Source organism: Lasioglossum baleicum, chromosome 4, assembly GCF_051020765.1.
Source record: "Lasioglossum baleicum chromosome 4, iyLasBale1, whole genome shotgun sequence".
NCBI lineage: Eukaryota > Metazoa > Arthropoda > Insecta > Hymenoptera > Halictidae > Lasioglossum > Lasioglossum baleicum.
In genome coordinates, this window is record NC_134932.1 from 550,272 (window position 1) to 566,892 (window position 16,621).

Below are 16,621 nucleotides of genomic sequence, written 5' to 3' on the forward strand. Positions count from 1 at the left end.
TTATCTAGCGTTTTTGACTAGTGAAAAACCCCGTGTTTGTATTATTATCGAGAGATGAGAAGAGACGAATCCCTTGCAATCCTGAAAACGAGTCTACTCCCTTTTAATAAACTAAAGCAAGGATTTGAAACAAAGGAGTATATTCGGTTGCAGGTAGCTACGGTTATAAAGAATACATCTGGCTACATCGGCTGTGCTTCTTCCGGCTGGCTAAAAATCACTTTGTTGGGAGGTACATCTGGAAGGTCTTTAGCTGAATGTTTTATGTAGTTCCTTTTTCATTTGGAGCAACCTAAGCATTGGAAAAACCGAAAAAATACCGGTATTATTTCGGTTTCGGTAGAAAATTGATTGTGCCGTTATTCGAAGACTTTTAATAAATCCACTATCCACAGTCCAAATTCTATCTCGAGTTTAGTCTTTTTTTAATCGGAAGAACGCCATACGAAGCAGCTAGCGTCATTTACATGAAACAATTACGAAAAATAAACAAAGTATGCAATTTACTTGTTAGTGGTTTCATGCCGATATGCCTGGCTGGCCGTGGCGCGTCGTGTTACCTGGCCGTATTTATTGCACCACTTGGCCATGGCGACCGAAGCCTTCGCCGCCCTGACAGAAAATTATTCGAAGCTACACCGCTTCTGGTTTCCAGATGGCTGGAAAACCCCAAGCACTAGCGTAGTATAGGCTCTATTTGTAACTAGAAAAGGACTAGAATCTTACTAGAAAAATGGCTCGAAACATGGGTTTCCTGGTTTTCAGTTAGTGTCCTTATTTGAGCAAATTTTGGGCTGAGTGAGGGCTCATTCGAAAGAGGAAGGTTCACCGCAGGGGGCTCTGGTCATGAGGTTAACGAGAATATGTTTATATCTAATAATATTAGTGTCCAAGGTAGAGTAAAAATCTAGGAAAAAAAACCAGCAGATTTCAATGCATTTTTCTGTCTCCAAAAGACTCTTTTACTGATGGGATGACCAGAGCCCCATGCAGTGAACCTTCCTCTCTCGAATGAGCCCTCACCCAGCCCAAAATTTGCTCAAATAAGGACACTAAGTGAAAACCAGGAAACCCATGTTTCGAGCCATTTATCTAGTAAGATTCTAGTTATTTGCTAGATATTTGCTATTTACTAGGATCTTACTAGATTTTGGGTCGAAAACATGGGTTTCCTGGTTTTCACTTAGTGTCCTTATTTGAGCAAATTTTGGGCTGGGTGAGGGCTCATTCGAAAGAGGAAGGTTAGACGCAGCGCGCTTTTCTCACGAGGTTAACGAGATTATGTTAATAACTAATAATATGATGGCCCAAAGTAGAGAAAAAATCTAGGAAAAAATCCCGCAGATTTCAATGCACTTTCTGTCTCTAAAAGACTTTTTTGACATATGAGATGAGAAAAGCGCGCTGCGTTGAACCATCCTCTTTAGAATGAGCCCTCACACAGCTCAAAATATGCTCGTATAAGGTCAAACAACGTTTAGTTCCGAACCCATTTTTTCTAGTAAGATTCTAGTTATTTGCTAGATATTTGCTATTTACTAGAATCGTACTAGATTTTGGGTCGAAAAAATGGGTTCGGAACTAAACGTTGTTTGACCTTATACGAGCATATTTTGAGCTGGGTGAGGGCTCATTCTAAAGAGGATGGTTCAACGCAGCGCGCTTTTCTCATCTCATATGTCAAAAAAGTCTTTTAGAGACAGAAAATGCATTGAAATCTGCGGGATTTTTTCCTAGATTTTTTCTCTACTTTGGGCCATCATATTATTAGTTATTAACATAATCTCGTTAACCTCGTGAGAAAAGCGCGCTGCGTCTAACCTTCCTCTTTCGAATGAGCCCTCACACAGCCCACAATTTGTTCTAATAAGGTCAAACAACGTTCAGTACGAAACCCATGTTTCAACCCCTTTTTCTAGTAATATTCTAGGTATTTTCTAGTTACCCTCGATTTGTAACTAGAAAGGAACTAGAATCTTACTAGAAAAATGGCTCGAAACATGGGTTTGCGCGCTGTCGGTTTTCGTCCTTATTTCAGAAAATTTTGGGCTGAGTGAGGGCTTATTCTAAAGAGGAAGGTTAAACACACTGCGCCCTGGTTACGAGGTTAACGAGATTATGTTTATAACTAATAATATGAGGGCCCAAAGTAGAGAAAAAATCTAGGAAAAAAAACCAGCACATTTCAATGCATTTTTCTGTCTCCAAAAGACTTTATGGGGGTAGTCTACCCTCGATTTGTAACTAGAAAATTACTAGAATCTTACTAGATTTTGGGTCGAAAATATGGGTTTCGTACTAAACGTTGTTTGACCTTATTAGAACAAATTGTGGGCTGTGTGAGGGCTCGTTCGAAAGAGGAAGAATAGACGCAGCGCGCTTTTCTCACGAGGTTAACGAGATTATGTTAATAACTAATAATATGATGGCCCAAAGTCGAGAAAAAATCTAGGAAAAAATCCCGCAGATTTCAATGCATTTTCTGTCTCTAATAGACTTTTTTGACTTATGAGATGAGAAAAGCGCGCTGCGTTGAACCTTCCTCTTTCGAATGAGCCCTCACACAGCCCACAATTTGTTCTAATAAGGTCAAACAACGTTTAGTACGAAACCCATATTTTCGACCCAAAAATGGCTCGAAACATGGGTTTGCGCGCTGTCGGTTTTCGTCCTTATTTCAGAAAATTTTGGGCTGAGCGAGGGCTTATTCTAAAGAGGAAGGTTAAACACACTGCGCCCTGGTTACGAGGTTAACGAGATTATGTTTATAACTAATAATATGAGGGCCCAAAGTAGAGAAAAAATCTAGGAAAAAAAACCAGCACATTTCAATGCATTTTTCTGTCTCCAAAAGACTTTATGACTTATGAGATGACCAGGGCGCAGCGCGTTGAACCTTCCTCTTTAGAATGAGCACTCACACAGCCCAAACTTTGCTCAAATAAGGACAAAAACCGACAGCGCGCAGACCCACTTTTTCGGACCCAAAATCTAGTAAGATCCTAGTAAATAGCAAATATCTAGCAAATAACTAGAATCTTACCAGATTTTCGATCGAAAAAGTGGGTCTGCGCGCTGTCGGTTTTTGTCCTTATTTGAGCAAAGTTTGGGCTGTGTGAGTGCTCATTCTAAAGAGGAAGGTTCAACGCGCTGCGCCCTGGTCATCTCATAAGTCATAAAGTCTTTTGGAGACAGAAAAATGCATTGAAATGTGCTGGTTTTTTTTCCTAGATTTTTTCTCTACTTTGGGCCCTCATATTATTAGTTATAAACATAATCTCGTTAACCTCGTAACCAGGGCGCAGTGTGTTTAACCTTCCTCTTTAGAATAAGCCCTCGCTCAGCCCAAAATTTTCTGAAATAAGGACGAAAACCGACAGCGCGCAAACCCATGTTTCGAGCCATTTTTCTAGTAAGATTCTAGTCCCTTTCTAGTTACAAATCGAGGGTAGACTACCCCCTTAAGACTGTACTTTACTAGCCTGTGGCATAAATCAGAACTAGCTTCAACCGATGCTTCGTGCGATATAACCATGTATTAGAAATTGCTAAAATTCGTTGCGGTAATACATAATTCTAATAAATTTAATATTAATAAATAACTTTATTAGAAGAACGCGTGTGGAATTGACATAAAAAGTGTAATAAAAATAACAATTGCAATTAAAATCACAATAAACATAATAAAAATTAAAATTGCAATTACAATTAAAATCACAGTGAAAATTGAAATTGATATTGGTATTGAAATTGAAATTGAAATTGAAGCAAAAACACTAACTCGAACAAATAATACCAATGCTAATACTTTCTGCTAGATTATGGCTATTTATAAAAACCACACTGTTTTTTAGGACGTAAGACGTTCAGACCTAAAATAGACGTAAAATAGACGTCTTTAGGACGTCGTGTGCTATCTGGGCAGCTCGAATAAAAGGCGATGAGGTTCGGCGAGTGCCGAACGTCAGAGACCCAGCGACTAACAAACGTAACAAACAAACAAATGTAAGCAGATGGGGAATCATGCACGAATGAAAGTTTAAACTTTTAGATTTTTCAATATACTCCCCTACATAAAATTATTACGAGTTAATTGCGGTGCTTTTCCTGATGAAAATGGGGACCAAACTCGAGTGTAATGGAACAATTTTTATTGATACGTAGTGTTATGATAAAAATTATGATTTTATTTAAGTAGTCCAAATGATGTCGTATTTGGTCTCATTTTCATCGAGATAAGCTCTACAACTTATTCGTATTAAAATTATAAAAGTTTAAGTTGTCAATAATGCTCGATTCTCTATCTGCTTCATTGTACGCTGTTGGTCGGACACTAGTCTTTAAAGTTCGGAGTTCGAAGAGTCGTGAGAGATATCGATGTGCAAAAACTGCCAATTCAATTGCGGAACTTCTTTATTTTTCTTTATTCTCTTATGGAACTTGTACCAACTAACTCGTGACATTTTCTGATTAAAACGATAGTAAACACGGTACAAATAGGACTGTATCTAGCAGTGTTATCCGTGGATTTATTCGAAGGCTTCAGCCCTGAAGCTACGAGCTCGGACTGCCTCGGTGGCCGAGTACTACGTAAAAATTAACATGGCCTATATATCCTATATATTAATTAATTCTTTATTCCATAATTTATTTTCCCGATCAAACATTTATTTCAAGGCTTTGGATAAAAATTTGAATTATGAAAATATGGAAGGGAATATAAAAGGGAAATGTTAATAAGTAAGTTAGAATCGGCGTATATGTATATAATTTATTTATTGTGACTCGGGTAAATACAAGAAACCGCTTTGACATTTTTGATTCGACAAAGCGACGACGCAATCTCTTTTCTTAATTAAATAGATAATTTTATTTAACTAAAAACAAAAACAAAAACAATTAACTCTTATTTCAACAAAAAGAAGAATATAAAAAATACAATTTAAATTATATAATTTCATAGTACTCTTTAAAATTATACATATACAGGGTGTCCCACATAACAGTTCTCACGATTTTTCAAGTACTTGCGATAATCTTACAAAAGAATGTTTTAAACAAAAGTTGATCAGTCTTCGATTGGCTATACATTGCAATTAAAAAAGTTCGAATTTTTCCTTTTTTTTAGTATTGTCAGGGCCTCCTTCATTTTTTTAAATGGAATGAGGCATTTTTTAATACATCAATCGATGCAGCTGGACATTCGTTATAAAAAAGTACTAACCTATGTATGTCGAAAAGTTAGTAGTCCAGGAGATATTTCAATTTAAATAATTCTAAAACACCATTACTGTCGTACTAATTGTAAGACGTTACACAAGTAAGTAAACGCTAACGTCTTATTGTTAGTACGACAGTAATGGTGTTTTAGAGTTATTGAAATTGAAATATCTCCTGGACTACTAACTTTTCGACATACATAGGTTAGTACTTTTTTATAACGAATGTCCAGCAGCATCGATTGATGTATTAAAAAATACCTCATTCCATTTAAAAAAATGAAGGAGGCCTTGACAATACTAAAAAAAATAAAAAATTCGAACTTTTTTTAATGCAATGTACAGCCAATTGAAGACTGATTAACTTTTGTTTAAAACATTTTTTTTTAACATTATCGCAAGTTAACAAAGTGTCGATCGAGATAAAGTTATTATCGCAAGTACTTGAAAAATCGCGAAAACTGTTATGTAGGACACCCTGTATACAGTAAGGAGCATAACTGTTTTCAAACACTTCAAATTAAAATCGATCGTTGAGACGCGGGTTCGAACGGGCTGAGAGCTTGGCGGCGACGTTGGACGTATTCCTCTTCAAAATTTGGCAGCGGCAGATTTCGATCATCTTCTTCGGCATCTCGATGAAATGTTGCATCTTCTCCTCCCTCGCGTCTCAGCTACTCGGTCCACCTCGACGCGAGTTCGGATGAGCTGGGAGCTTGGCGGCGACGTTGGACGTGTTCCTCTTCAAAATGTCGGTGGAGCCGACATCGGGCAAAATGGTCAAGGTCAGCGAAGGGTAACAATGGACAAACCCCATGGGGTCCCGACGCCGGAGGAGAATCAAATCATTTCGTTTTTTCGCCCTACGTCGGACGGTGCAGCGTTCATTTTAAATAATTTTCATGTCGCCAATTTTCAAGTATCCGTATTTTTAAGAACGGGTCCACAAAGAGGACACTTGGGGCTATATTATCATTATTTTTATTTTTCCAATTTCCTGGCGGTATGATAGCAATGCGCCTGTTTAAAAAACAGTTGCAAAATAAACTATGAAAATAAATATTTTTTCAACTGAAATAATTTTTATTAAATACTCTTATGGTTTCACTATGTGCACCCAAAACTAAAATTGTCATTGTTTTGTTAGTTTGGTCGTTATAATTTAATGAAAAAGTTGTGACACCTCATATTCTACGTCCGCGTAGAACCATCAATTTTCAAGATTTCAAAGAATTCTCTTTGAGATACGTCCATATTTTACTAAAGACTGCAACATATCCAAATTTGAACAAAATCCGAAACAGTAGTTCTATTTCGCATGGAAATGTGGGGATACTCAATTACAATCGTAAGCAGAAAAATTCAAAGATTCGTATCTTTACATCTTTCAATGGCTACTATATCTGTTTTATGCTTCAACCGTTTTCGATGAAATTTTGGGTATTCGGATAGTGTTCCCCCCCCCCCATTTTCTGTTTTAAAAATCTTAAGCTAATAAATATGAATTCGAAAAAATCGTTTGTCTCGCTCTTTCCGAAACCATTGTTTAAACATATTTAAACAATCATAATGTGTTAATATTGGATATAACTGTATTCGGAAAAGTGTACAGAACCTTCTGCTGCAAAGAACAATTCAATATCTTTTATAATAACATCACAATATTTGTCTACAGTTGAAAAATGTGCCTTTCTTACGGACGTGACGTCCTTGCCATTTTTGAGAGAAAACCTCGTTATTACTTTATTGTCGGAGCCACGAAGAAAGACTGAAATCTCCCTGAGCCCCAATAGCAATTATGTGTTATAAACCTTGCAGACCCTCACGGTCAGTTGTAGGCTGGAGCTATTTATTTTTGGGGTTTCCCCTCAATCCGCACACCGTGTACAGTGACTCTTTTATCTGTCTTCCACCTGGAAGACACTTTTGGCCAAGTTGAGATGGGACACCTTTCATGTAGTGAAAAAACATTTTCAATTTGTTTATGTCCAACAAGTAGTCCAATACAATGCCCGTACGAAGCGATAGCGAAACAGCAGTGGGTTCAGAGTTGTGCAGAATTACAATTGAATTACTCGAGGAAGCAAAATTATTAGGCCGAAAAGAAAATTCTTGCGGTTTTAATTAAAATCAAAATAACAAAAACCGTAAGGACTTTCTCTCCGACCTGATACAAACTAATTGATTACATTGTAATTCAGCCATATTGTAATTTATAATTCATATCTTTATTCAATTAAAGTACAATATAATTCGTAATTGCAATTGGAGTACAATTATAAAATAGCGGTATGTATTATGAAGGATGACGAGGAATAGAAACTACACCGCATGGACAGCAAACAAGAGCATATGAAAGAAAAACATAAAAATATATCCGCACTTCTTCAAAGTTCTGGACTATAATTTGGAGAGCTGTATTTTAATGTAATATGTAATTCAGTGATGACGTAGATGAATTACTATATAATTGAAATACAATGTAATTCAATTGTGTAATTGAATTAGCAAAACTCTGAGTTGGTTAAGATGTTACACCGTTACCGCCCACTACATACTACGCGATTGTCGGGGGTGGCAAGGCGCCATCTCGTATGGGTCCGAACTGGTGACATTGTATTGATGCGAGCCTGAGAAGAAGGTTACCAGGCAGGACTACGGTGACGTGTCTCTAGGAACGAATGAGCGGCCGATTGGATCAGAGCGGAGGAGGCAGACCTCGTTTCACACGCATTTTCGGCTGTCGACGAAATATTGGCTACAGCGGCCACACATATGTACCATTCTGGTACCATGTAGCGTGCAGCGTCGAAGTCAAAACATTGGGACTACGGGCGCGGCTGTGGTGGGGATAGGCAGACCTAGCGATGATAGGCTCGATTTGTTTATGTGCCGTTCCCGGGGCTGTTCTCTATGGAGAGGTTTATGACAGGTCATTACTATTGAGCTGGAAGTCGACACTTTCTCGGACAACACGTGTTGACTTGTGTTAACTTAAAAATTATTTTACAGTAAAAAATTATGAATAGGACGCGCTAAAAACAGCTTTCTGAAAAATAGCTTCGCTGTCGATCGCCCAATAATGACCCGACCATTCGCATGCCCATGTTTTATAGCCGCTACGCTATCGTACTTCGCACAGTGGTGCAAAATCCCCAAGACATGGCAATAATTCGTTTATTATGTCATTTTTAAAAATCTATGTGTATTGAAATACATTACAGTATTAATGCATCGATCATAGATTGTAATAGAACTTAACCCAAACACTGACATTGGAAAGAACTGTGACATACATTTGAAGGAAAAAATTTTTTCTCATTTCTTTGTTGTTTTTGTGTATATGCACTCCTTGATTTTCGAAAGTTTCATAGTGTAGATATTATTCAGTGCGGTGAGTACATTACTTTGAATTATAAAAAATACAAAGCTAATTATGAGCCAACAACCGTAGTCCCGTTGAAAGCACCGGTTCTCGTTAGATCACCGAAGTTAAACAACGTGGAACGTGACCGGCACTAGGATGGGTGACTGTCTGGTCAAAAACCGGAAAGTGACCCACCCAGGGTGTTTTTCACGTGTTGTTGGCAAAAGGTGGTTCGGAACCCACCATAAACAGTAGGTCCCGCTGAAAAGGCGATGGTGAGAGTGGAAAAAGGAGAGGATTGGTAAATGAATTTGAAACCCTGAGGGGACCAAATATCATGTCCATACAAAGCTAATTATTAATTTTTTTGTATGTTATTGAGACTCCGAGTCCCACCGATTTTTATTTGGTTATAATCCAAAAGTTCGCGACTTTTTTTGACTTTCCGACAACTAAGGTCACGATGGTTTTGGAAAGAGCGAGGTAAAAGATTATTTCGAATCCACATTTATTAAGATTAAGATTTTTAAAACTAAGAAAATATGAAAACACTATCCGAATACCCAGTCACAAGTTTTTCATTAAATTATATCATAGTGTAACCATAAGAGTATTTAATAAAAAAACTTTTATAAAAAAAAATTAAACCGACTTCGAAAAAACGCACTAAAAAGTATAAAATAATTTCCATTTATTATTTATTTGGATACATTATAAGGAAACCGCTAAGGAGTGAATGCTGAACTTTTTTATTTTCTGTGCTGCCCTCACGAAAGTGACATGAGCCAATTCGTGGCGTTCTGCCGATTAAGAAAAGCCTAAACTCGATAGAATTAGGATTGTTTCTAGTGGTTTTATCCGTGAAAGTATTCTCGAAATTTTTATTCAAATACATTTTCTGCCCATCATCTGTGCTAGGGCGACGAAGCGACGAGGGCCTCGGGCGCCTTGGCCAAGTGGTGCAATCCTTCGGCCAGCCATGAAGCCGCTAACAAGTAAATGCTGAACTTGTTTATTTTTCGTAATGTCGTCACGAAAGTGACACGAGCTAGTTCGTGGCGTTCTTCCGATTAAGAAAAAACTAAACTCGATAATAGAATTCGGACTGTGTCTAATGGTTTTACTCGTGAAAATATCTTGGAAATTGTATCCAAATACAATTTTTACCCATTTCTGCTGGCTAGGGCGACGAAGCGACGAGGGCCTCGGGCGCCTTGGCCAAGTGGTGCAATAAACACGGCCGGGCAATCCTTCGGCCAGCCAGGTATCTCGGCATGAAGCCGCTAACAAGTAAATGCTGAACTTGTTTATTTTTCGTAATGTCGTCACGAAAGTGACACGAGCTAGTTCGTGGCGTTCTTCCGATTAAGAAAAAACTAAACTCGATAATAGAATTCGGACTGTGTCTAATGGTTTTACTCGTGAAAATATCTTGGAAATTTGTATCCAAATACAATTTTTACCCATTTCTGCTGGCTAGGGCGACGAAGCGACGAGGGCTTGGAGCGCCTTGGCCAAGTGGTGCAATAAACACGACCGGGTAATTCTCCGGCCAGCCAGGTAGCTCGAATCCGACTAAATGACCCTATTCTTTTATATTTTTCACTTCCAAAAATACGTGTTGCAGAAAAAGAAATGGAGCTAACAGTAAACTTAATCCCTCGTCCTATCCAAAATAAGAACTTAATCCCTCATCCTATCATAAATAACAGGCTGACAATAGGCGTTCATTTTGGTTGTCTTACAAATTTTTAAGTTTACTGTTATTTAGGATAGGATGAGGGGTTATGAATAGAACTAGCCTAGTTCTATTAATATTTGGTCTTTAATGTCTTTATGGTTATTACGGCTATTAACTCTTAAGGGTACGGCTGGTGGCCCATTGCTGTTCGGCCATGGCACAACAAAAGCCCACACTTACTTTTTCAGAAGCTTTTGCTCCAAAAAGTATATTAACGGTTTCGGTGTTATTTCAGCCGCTTGGCATAATACCGTTACCGGTATTGTCCGGTATGTATATTTTACCGGGATTAAGTCCCTGATTTCACACAAGCAATACTTTGTCTTGGGCGAAACGAAGAAATCCTCTCTCGTTTGTCTCTAGTCTCCTTAACTGTACTATACACTAAAAAGTAGTAGTCACCCTTTGTACAGGGTGAACCACGAATCGTGATCAGTGAGTGATTAATCTGTTATCAACAGTCCGATCGAAGATGTTTTCATCAAATATAGCGAATCCAATTTTGGTCGATCAACCGCCTCTCTGGCTATAATGTAGACGTCGAGCTTACAAACCAGAAAATTTGAGGATGATTTTTGGAAATACGTCAACCGCGAAAAATATCCCAGTACCACCAAATGTAGCAAATACTATTCTTGCTTCGGATCTACATACCCGTGTGAATTGGCATTTTCATACTTACAGTTAACGAAGACTAAACAACGTCCTGTCCTGACTGATTCCCATACTATAGACTCATTATTATTATCTTTGTCAGGATATACACCTAATTATGATTGCTTGGTTAGAGACATGCAAACTCAGTCTTCCCATTAATGTTAAGGCAATAAAAAAAGGATTTAATTCTAAATCTGTCTTTATCTGTAGCTAATTTGAACTAATATTGTTAATAATTACTCATGTTGTTTTAATTCCCCTGGACGATTTTTTTTTGGCCCGTTAAATAATCTATGTACTGAAACACAGTGTATAAACATAGTATGTATTTCACACCTCCCTCTCACCCCACTTAGACTACGCCTATGACAACAAGTTGATCGCGATTTTATTTTAAGATAAAAAGTAGATCTTATGTACACAAAAGTTGGCCACCCCTGAAATACAGCATGGTTTCAACCTTTGGTAAGAATATCTTGTATGATATACGAAGAATTAGGATGACAATAAGCAAATTCACTCTAGATTACGAAATCACGACCGTAATCATGATTCTGAGATTACTATGACACAATACTGTGGCCATCACTACTGTTTATAATACTGTTTATATTATTCAAAATACAAAGTAACGAAAAGAATAAGGAATACATAATGGGAACAACTCGTCCGGGACATCGTCAATCTTTGACACAGCAGCTTCTATTGCTTGGAATCTGCACCCTAAAAAAATTTATTTTTTTTCTACAGTTTATAATTTGCTCACAGTTGCGTAAACAAATATATAAAATGCACGATGTAAGTTCGAGTATTTTCGTTTCTTTCAACCTAAAAGCATTGATTTTTGCACGTGATATCCATAAAAATTGCCGTGAGAGCTGCTGGACCATACTTATCCTGAAAAACCCTTTCGGTTCTTCGTAAAACAGTTCGTCGAAATAAAAGTTCTTCATAACTGGTTTAGTTACCGAAATCGATATTAAACAGTTTTCGAAGTCTGATTCTGAATCATTCAGTTACATTCCATTTCAATTACATTGTGCTCCAAATACATTAAATTTCAATTACAATGTAATTCAACTACCCAAATGGCGCTGAGACGTCTAAAGGATATATTTTAGACGCCTGCCGCAAGACATTCAGACGTCTCGAAAGTCGCTGGAACACCGCTGGAAGGTCGCTGGAATACGTCTAATACACGTCTTTTAAGTTTTTACGGTTGAAATGAGACGTCTAAAAGGGGCATTTTCGTTCAGCAGTAAAAACGACGTTTCCAAAATGGCTCTTTTAGACGTCTAAAAGACGTCCTTTTGGGACGTAAGACGTTGAGACCTAAAGAAGACGTAATAACGACGTGTATAAAACGTCGTGTGCTATGTGGATACGATTATTCGCGATTAGCGTAATTACTAGCAATTAAATTGATATTAAATGGTTTGAATTATCTCATACAACTAGAGGATAATCTATCCTATGCTGAATATTAAATTAATTTATATTTTTATGCCAAGTTCTGCAGAAAACTACGCAAAATATATATTAATTTGAGAGTAAAATGTGTTCTAACTCTCGGGAACTTTTCTCCAAGTTGTATATTAAATCTAGAAATAGAGAGAGAGAGATTGTATTTAAAACTATTAATTTCTCTTTCTCAAAAATGATGTGAGATCTCATCTTCTCTGGCGCGGGAGGGGGAAATCCGCTCTACCGTCGGTCTAGGTGCTGATCCAGGCTAAGCGTCCGCTCTACCTTCGGTCTAGGTGCTGATCCAGGCTAAGCGTCCGCTCTACCGTCGGTCTAGGAGCTGATCCAGGCTAAAAGTGGGAGGGGGAAATCCGCTCTACTGTCGGTCTAGGAGCTGATCCAGGCTAAGGTTTTTAGAGGGGGTAGCACTAAACCGGTGGCAACGAAAACCCGGGCGTGAGCACTCTCATATCCTCTCTGTGCATATATAGAAAATATAACTAGGAAATATAACCATAAACTAATCACTCAGCACAACTCATGATAGTGAACAACAGCTGAATTCTCGTTCTGTGCGCAATCCATTTTGTGTCCAATTCTACATGTGCGCCATTCGCATTCTGTGGTGTGCAATCCCGCTGTGCGCCAAACAGCCGTGTGCGCCAAAGAGCTGTGTCCAATTGAGCGTGCGCCAAAGAGCTGTGCGCCATCGTTTTGTGCGCCATAGAGCCACCCCCATAAAAGCGTATCTGAGCGTATCTACGTCTAGGTGTCTGTAGCGTGACCCGTCGATCACGCGAAAATAGTTAAGATAGCGTTACCGCAATATAAGTTCGATTAATGGCGCTGAGAGGGAAAATTGAATATAAAGCATAACGTTTACAGTGGGTGTACAAAGTATTCGTACACCTTTGAAAAACTAATAGCTTTTTTATAATTGTACCAAACGACCTGATTTTTTAGAATCAATTAGAAGCATTAGTTTACGAAATGATGTGCAAAAAAGATTTTTCAGAAATTATAATTTACAAGGTTATATGCAAAAATAAAGAAGGGACTTTTTAAAACTTTTTTATTAGAGCCATTAAAGAAAATGTAAAATATATGTTTTGTAGATCTATAGTAGTTACACACATGCTGAAAATTTCATCAAAATCGATTATCACACACATATGGACTGGAAAATAAAAGAAAGGCGAAACAAAACAATTAATCGAAAATCAAAAAATCATTTATTATCACAAATTAATATCATTTATTACACACACACTCAAAAAACACAAATATTATAATACATAGACAAATATAATCCAAATAATATAAAACAACCCAACCAGCACAGATACAGCTCAAAGATAGCAGAAAGATGTGCTCCGGAAGGTCGTTTGTTACAAATTTGCCTGTCTTAAAGTGGTCTTCAGAACGACTGTTAGTCGTGTTTCAGGCATTGTAGAGACTTATTTTTTATATTTCATAGCCGTACTAAGGCATCATTCAGACCAATTCAGACATGTTCCACGACTCTGTCGGGCATCTTTTAGGCGACTTTCAAATGTCTCTTGAGTTTGTTAGAGAGACGTATTTATGCGAAAAGGGAGTGGGAGGGAAAAATCATTTTACGATAATAGTTTAAAGTAAACGAACAAATAGTTTATTAGAATAATATATGTACTATTTTATAATGTATATTATAATATCATATATATACTATATTATAATATTATATCTGTAGTTGTCAGGCAGAACGCCACATGTCACATATATACTTTTTTCTGGTAAATACGTAAATCCTATACTCTAAAACTCAATTAATGCATAAACTGAGATTTTTGAAATTGTGACATGCGGCGCTTTTCCTTACAACCACAGATAGACAAATCATAAAAATTAAGTTATTAAAAGTAAAATAAAATACTACATTCAGAATAAAATATCACGCACTTAAAACATTAAAATTAATATACTTAAATTAAAATATAAAAATTGAAATAAAATATACAGTTGAAACATCAGAATCAGTATACAGGGTGGTTCACGCAACTTGCACACCTATAATAACTTTCAAAGTATGCGTTGCACGAAAAAGTTTTGTATACAGAAGTTGCATGGTCTGAAGGGGTACATTATGTAGTGTATTATTTTTTTTACAGGTGGACGCGTAAAGGTCATGTGAAGGTCAACTTAATTTTTTTAAATGGAATGAGGTATTTTTTAATACATCAATGATGCAGCTGGACCTATGTATGTCGAAAAGTTAATAGTTCAGGAGATATTTCAATTTAAATAACTCTAAAATACCATTACTGTCGTACTAAGACGTTACATAAGTAAGTAAACACTAACGTCTTAGTACGACAGTAATGGTATTTTAGAGTTATTTAAATTGAAATATCCCCTGAACTACTAATTTTTCGACATACATAGGTTAGTACTTTTTTATAATGAATGTCCAGCTGCATCATTGATGTATTAAAAAATACCTCATTCCATTTAAAAAAATTAAGTTGACCTTCACATGTCATTTACGCGTCCATCTACAAAAAAGCTACTAACATCTGATTAATGCTTATTCAGGGGGCCTGTTTCTGGCGCCTCACCCTGTATACTAAAATTAAAAAATATAAAAATTAAAATAAAATATAAAAGTGAAAATAAAATATTACTGATAATGTCTGTGGTTGTAAGGAAAAACGCCGCATGTCACAATTTCAAAAATTCGAGTTTATGCATTCATTGAGCTTTAGACTTTAGAGTATAGGATTTACAGTAGTGGACAAAAGTTTAAGACCGCTCTAAAGAAGACGATAACTTTTTTAATATTGTACTATACGATTTGAACTTTTTTGGGAAGCTAGAGCAATTAGTTTACTAAAGGATGTGAAAAGAAATTTTTTCAAAAATTGCAATTGATCGGAATTGTTGAAAAAATACTAAAAGTTGAATTTTTAACTATTTTATGTGGGCCTATATTGAAAATTTAAAAAACACGTTTTGTGTAGATCTGTGTCAATCAAACATATCCTGAAAATTTCGTAAAAATCGGTCGACGTTGCAATGAGCTACAAACGTTTAAAGATGGTAGAAATTGCAGATTTTCACGATTTATTGCCGAAAATCTGCAATTTTTACCATCTTTAAACGTTTGTAGCTCATTGCAACGTCGACCGATTTTTACGAAATTTTCAGGATATGTTTAAATAAAAAATCAACTTTTAGTATTTTTTCAACAATTCCGATCAATTGCAATTTTTGAAAAAATTTCTTTTCGCGTCCTTTAGTAAACTAATTGCTCTAGTTTCCCAAAAAAGTTCAAATCGTATAGTAAAATATTAAAAAAGTTATCGTCTTCTTTAGAGCGGTCTTACACTTTCGTCCGCTACTGTACATATTTACCAGAAAAACAGTCATGGAAACACGTTTGGAAGGCTCAGACAACAATGCAATTTAACCAACCTCCTATGTCAAAGTATTAGCGATCGAAAGTGAAAGTATATGTGACATGCGGCGTTCTTCCTGATAACCACAGATATATTGAAATTAAAATCACTTGGTCACACTCGCTTTGTTCATGTTTCTTGCGGCTGCCGTCCACTTTGGCTTTCTCCGCTGCACCTTGAATAAGAATATCTTTGTTTATTAATTTGCACATGAATAATCATTATAATAATAATATTAAAATAAGGGTGATAATTACATATAACAAGGCTGGCCGTTCGATAATTTGCAAACAGGTTTTTGCCCTTTCGGCCCAGTCAGCTATAGCAGACCGCCATGCCAGCATGTCAGTCATAATGATACCTAGACTTTCCCGGCGAAGTTGTAGCTGTTGTGCCCCCCGTATTGTGCACTTCTGCTGCCTAAAATAAAAAATTGTTATGTAGCATATCACATTCTGTTAATTTAATGAAAATGAAAGATAAATGTCAGTATAATTCTAAGTGTATTTATTAAACAAGTCGCTGGTCTCTTCGGCCTCCTTTGCTTTTCTTCTAGCCTTCGTGTAGTCGTCTAGAAGCATTATATAATTATTATTTTAATTGTACATGTATGGTGTGTAACTACTTTAACTTACCAAAGGTACTGTTTTTGAAGATCTTTACAGAAAAGTGCTCCCACGAAGGTTGAGGCAGTTCACATTGTTAGATTGCGTTGCTCAATTTTGATTTGTGTACC

The 16,621-nt window shown here is 36.8% G+C and overlaps 1 long non-coding RNA gene across 1 annotated transcript; it reads right to left on the minus strand.

The window, feature by feature from the left end:
- Positions 1–15,724: 15,724 nt before the first annotated feature.
- On the minus strand, positions 15,725–16,621 carry LOC143207853 (uncharacterized). Its single transcript, XR_013008778.1, has 3 exons — positions 16,521–16,621; positions 16,143–16,456; positions 15,725–16,060 (listed from the first exon to the last, which is right to left on the minus strand). It is a non-coding gene; the product is annotated as an uncharacterized LOC143207853 (long non-coding RNA).